The sequence below is a fragment of the Coffea arabica genome, chromosome 1c (assembly GCF_036785885.1).
Source record: "Coffea arabica cultivar ET-39 chromosome 1c, Coffea Arabica ET-39 HiFi, whole genome shotgun sequence".
NCBI classification, from domain to species: Eukaryota; Viridiplantae; Streptophyta; class Magnoliopsida; order Gentianales; family Rubiaceae; genus Coffea; species Coffea arabica.
The window spans coordinates 33,901,023-33,907,022 of record NC_092310.1 but is presented as its reverse complement, the minus strand read 5'-3'; positions in this window follow the sequence as shown (position 1 = coordinate 33,907,022).

Sequence of the window (6,000 nt, the reverse complement as noted above, 5' to 3'; positions counted from 1 at the left end):
ATTCGTAGGTGCCGCAGATGATATAAGTGAGCCAAGCCCGGAATGGAGGCTTTTCTTCGACGGAGCTTCGAATTCCCTCGGAGCTGGAATCGGAGTTGTTTTGGTTTCGCCCGAAGGGAAGCACTACCCTGCAGCTGCTAAATTGCAATTTGCTTGCACAAATAATATGGCTGAATATGAAGCTTGCATTTTTGGTCTCAAAATGGCTTTAGAAATGGAAATCAAAGAGTTGATAGCTTTCAGTGATTCAGATTTGCTCGTGCACCAAACCTTGAAGCAGTGGATAACCAAAGATTCGAAAATTCTGCCCTACCATTGTAGTTTGCTCACTCTGGCCAAGCAATTTCAGAATTTGGAGTTCAGACATCTTCCGCGAGCCCGAAACGCATTTGCCGATGCTTTGGCCACTTTAGCTTCTATGATCCAATATCCTGATGAATTGAGGATCGAGCCAATTCTGATTCAAATTCAAGACAAGCCCGCCCACTGTTGGGTTGTAGACAAGTCCTCTGACAATGTTCCTTGGTATAATGATCTTAAGGAGTTTCTCAAAACAGGATCCTACCCTCAGCATGCTGGTATAAAAGACAAGAGTTTTCTGCGTAGAATGGCTTCCAAATTTTTCTTAAATGGAGAAGTGTTATACAAAAGAACCTCAGATTTGAACCTTTTAAGGTGTGTCGATGAAAATGAAGCTCAGTATATGATGAAGGAGGTGCATAGTGGCATTTGTGGACCTCACATGAATGGCCATTTGCTAGCGAAGAAAATCATGAGGACAGGATACTTCTGGCTTACTATGGAGCATGATTGTATAGATTTTGTCCGGAGATGTATAAAATGCCAAATGCACGGTGACATTATACGCGCTCCGCCTACTGAATTGCATAGCATGACCGCCCCATGGCCCTGTTCAATGTGGGGTATGGACGTGATTGGTACAATCGATCCTCCCGCTTCAAATGGACATCGATTTATATTGGTGGCAATTGAGTATTTTACTAAATGGGTTGAAGCAGAATCATTCAAACATGTCACGAAAAAGGTAGTGGCCAATTTCTTGAGAGATCACATCATCTGTCGCTTTGGAGTACCTGAAACGCTTATCACAGACAATGCCAAAAATCTGAACAATGACATGGTAGATGGGTTGTGCGCACAGTTCAAGATCAGACACCGTAATTCTGCCATTTATAGGCCTCAGATGAATGGAGCTGTAGAAGCCGCAAACAAGAATTTGAAGAAGATTATCCGCAAAATGACTGAAAGGCATCGTGATTGGCATGAAAAGTTGCCTTATGCATTAATGGCATATCGGACTTCTATCCGGACATCTACTGGGGCAACGCCATATTCACTTATGCATGGAATGGAAGCTGTCTTACCAGTTGAAGTTGAAATTCCGTCGCTACGAATCCTTATGGAAGCTAAATTGGAAGAGGCTGATTGGATCAAGCAGCGCCATGAGCAATTGACTTTGATCGATGAAAAGCGATTCAATGCTATCTGTCATGGTCAGTGCTATCAGAAACGTGTGGCCCGGGCTTATAACAAGAAAGTCTATCGGCGTGCATTCGAAGAAGGTGATAAAGTACTAAAGCGGATCTTGTCAATGCAAGATGAAGCTAAAGGCAAATTCGCTCCAAATTGGCAAGGGCCGTTCATTGTCCAAAAGGTGTTACCTGGCGGAGCACTTATTTTGGCAGAAATGGATGGACGAACATTCCCTCAACCCATCAACTCAGACATGTGCAAGAAATTTTTCATTTGATTATGCAAATTTTCTTTAGAAATTCATGCAAATGGCGAAATGCAAGTCAGGCCATCTTCTTTTACACTAAAAAAAATATTTTATCTCTACTTGTCCCCTTTGAGCCATCAGAATTGACAAATTTCGTTTGATAACCCTTGAGAATGGCAAACCCCACACTGGGGCAAATTTATTTTACAAAAAGAAAAGAAATAAAAAAGTAAAAAAATAAGAAAAGAAAAAACCCTTACACTGGGGCAAATTTAGTTTTCAAAGGAAAATGCAAAAGTGAGGGAAATGCAATGAAGAATGCAAAGAGAGAAAATTCGATCAAACTGGGGCAAATTTTCCTCAGTTTTGGAGTTGTTTTCAAAAGAGGGCAATCTCAAGTTGTTTCACCTCTTATATCAAAATTTGCTTTCAAGCCTCAACTTTTCTTGAAAAACACCCCACCTGACCTCATTATAAAAGCCCAAAGTCCTGGCTTTTCGTCACTTGCTGCATTTCTATTAGAAAAATTGTTAATCAACAGGCAGGTGATGTCCGTAATGTCTTCGCCTAATTTTACAAGGGAAGTACATTTTACTGATGCCAGAAATCTTTAATTCATGTTTCTGAGTCGATCATGGTCGAGATATTTAGGTGAAAACCCGAAAGGGCGCCTTAAAAAAAAACAAAACAAAACAAAAAAAGGAAAAAAGGAAAAAGAGAAAGAAAAGAAAAGAAAGAAAAGACAAAATAAAAACAAAAAAAAAGGGGTGGGGGCAACCTTGGTGAAAACCCGAAAGGGCGCCAAGGCAGGTTGTCTCAACGGATGAGCGCGAGAAGAAACAGCTGGCGACCTGGTTCATTTAGACTTTTCCTCATGTTTGTGATACTTCTGCCAGTATCGAATTCCGAAGCGAAAAATACCCAAAGTTTCGAATATGATATTCGTTGGCTAAATCTGTACAAATATTCTTTTGCAAAATGTATCTTTATAAATCTCTTGGTTTCTCTCAGTTATTTGTTTTCAATTGCGTGTGAATGTTTGTATTCTTTTGCATGCTCATTTTTGCCTGATATAGGAAATCATATTGCATATATCATTGGTTTTTATATGACATTTTCATGCATCATTCTTTCACCATTGGATTCGGATGGATGATAAACCCTAAGGTTTGTGCAAAGATGGGGAATTCAATCATCTATTGAAGTGGGAAAACCGCAACCAGACTGCTACATGGATTTGGGTGAGTGGTAAACTCGTACTTTATCAATCTCAAATTGAAAGGTTTCAAAGTTGCAAGCTCGACTAAGGTGTACGCCGCAAAAAACAGAGGCACAAGCATCGCAAGACTCATGTTTACACGATTCTCAAGGCTAATCGGATCAAATGATGGTGGCAAGTCCATTACTTCTTCTTTTCTTGCAGGAACATTGCAACCATTCTCTTTGTCGCACTTAAATCTACGCCCGAAATGGCTCCCAGTAAGCAAAGATGAAGTGATGATATTATTGACAAAGTTTGAGCAAAAGGAACGACATTAGCTACCGTTTCAGCCACAGAAATCAAAACTCTCTCTTGATACAAAAGTTTGAACTACTCTCAGGTAAGAACTCAATTAATTGTTTAAGCATCCCCAGTGAAGTCCCGTTTAAATTCTGTTTGGGTCAGTCCCGTTTTAATTTCTGTTCGAGTCAGTCCCGTTTAATTTCTGTTCGGGTCAGTCCCGTTTAAATTCTGTTCGGGTCAGTCCCGTTTAAATTCTTGTTCGGGTCAGTCCCGTTTAAATTCTGTTCGGGTCAGTCCCGTTTAATTTCTGTTCGGGTCAGTCCCGTTTAAATTCTGGTTCGGGTCAGTCCCATTTAAATTCTTGTTCGGGTCAGTCCCGTTTAAATTCTGTTCGGGTCAGTCCCGTTTTAATTTCTGTTCGGGTCAGTCCCGTTTAAATTCTGTTTGGGTCAGTCCCGTTTAATTTTCTGTTGAGGTCGGTCGCATTTTTTTAGGATTCCAGTTCGTTGAGATCATTTTGCAGCCAAGCAACACAGGTAAGTGTTTTGGTGTCTACTTCTTTGTCTCAAGTTTTTTTAAAACTCAGACAAAGAGGGGCAAACTGTAGACACCAAATTTTGAATTAATTGGTATGCTTTGTTGGCATTTTAGTTCATTATTGTTTGTGCTATTTTATTTTAGTTTCATTCACTTTTTAGTTTTAGTTGTTTTTGTAGTTTTTATTTTTATTTTTGTATTTTTGTAAGTTTTAGCGTAGAATTTTTAGAAAAAGAGAGAAAAAAGTGAAAAGCAAAAAAAAAAAAAAAGAAAGAAAAAAATGGTTTAATGCATATTGGCTTATCTTTGGAAAAATGAAAAAAAGTTTAAAATTGAAAAAAAAAAGGGAAAAGTGCCGAAAATGGAAAAGGAAAATCGATGAAAAATGGAAGTTGTAATTTGTGGTTTTTAGTTCATTTATTTTCCATTCAATGTTAATTAAATTGTTTTGTTATTTGTTTATTTTATTATTATCAATTTCTGTCTTAATTAGTTTAGAAAAAAAAAAGTCAAATCAGTCGCGGCAAGCTGCGTTAAACGCAGGTTGCACAGAGGGAGCTGGCGCAGGCCCTTGGCTGCAAATTTGGACGGAGGTTGCTGGGTTTTTTAGGGTTGAAGGGCACCATATAAAAGGCTAATAAACAGAGCAGCCGCAAAGGGGGAGAGTTTCTAAGGAGGAGAGAGAGGATCCGGAAGACAAAAACAAAAAAAAAAGGAAAAAAGGAACAGCGGAAAGAAAAACTAAGCAAGAGAGAAAAATCAGGAAAAAAGACTGAAGGTGGAGGAAAACTGTTTTTGGGAGAATTGAGCCGTAAGCAGGAAAGGGGAACTAAAAAGAGAAACAGAGGGAGGGAGTGTTTAGGCTTGGAGAGTGAGAGAGAGTCGGAACTTCGAGGGTAAGGGGAGTGAAACAACAACCGAGAGCCTAGTTGGTGGCTGGTGAAGCATCGACGGAGAAATAGCAAGGAAAAGACGAAGGAGCAGCAGCATCAGAAGAAGAAGGTTTTCAGTTCAACGAGGACCCTTACTATCGATCATCTCAGTTCCCATTTGGATCCTAAAAAAGTGTAAAGGTAATAGCTTTTACCTGCTTTTAGTCGTTGGATTCATGAAATGCTGAAGTTACTCTTGTATGCGTTCATTGTGAATCTGTTTAAGATGATGGGACTATGAAGAGTCTGGATGTTGTTCAACGCTTTGATGACTGGTGTCGAAGTTCCTTATGTGATTTTGGTTCTTGTTTTTGGGTCCTTAGGTTAAGAACTTACTGCAACAAGTTTGAATCTTTTTGACTTGATTGCAGCAATTCGGACATGTCGGCCTTTTTTCTTTGTTTTTGTTGAAGCTGTGACTCAATTAACTTTGTTTGTCTTGGTTATCTATATTTGAATGATATACCATGAATAACATCTGAAGTTAGAAATGTGGTTTGGGAAATTTCATAGCAGCGCATGCAGCCCTTTTCCTTTTCCTTAGATTACCGCAGGTTTCACCTTTTCTTTTGATGCATTTTATAGATGGCTGTTTCAATCAGGTTTTATGGGAATTAGATGATAATGACAATGAGTTTGAAGCTTGGCATTTCTGGTTTGAATGTTAGTTAGAGCTTCTCACATATTGGCATGTAAACCTGTCTAAGTTGGGGTAAAAATCAAAAAAAAAAAAAAGAAAAGCTGCATTTCATGTTTTTATCTTGTTAGCAGCCTACTAAAACTGGGTTTGGTCACCCTTTGCTAGTTCAATCTGATGTCAAGGGTGAAGAAATGGATTTTTTTTGGTGTTGAGTTTGTACGTTTAAAGGCTGAAATCTTTGAGCTATGGTTGAACACTTTGCTGAAAATTGTTGCAAGCTTGGAAATAAAATGCAGCAGACTTCGCTCTTCAATGTTTGCTGATTTCTTCATATGTCTTTGCTGGTTTGAATATCAAAGTTGTGTGTGGAGTTGCTTAATCCCGAGTTAAGACTTTGGTTTGAGGGAGTTTGATCAAAGCTTGTTTTAGTTTGTGGGATCTATGGTTGAAAACGAAAATGCAGCAGACATTCATTTCATTATAGAAGCTTTAGTTGCAGAATTTGTTCTTTTACGTAAGTTTGCATGCAAAATATTTTCGAAAATTGCATTCCAACCCCTCAAATTCCCCTTTGTTCTACTAAGGCCCAAGTAATTGGAACATTCAATCAATTTGATCCCTCTAAGTTTCTTTTTGTTCCACAAGA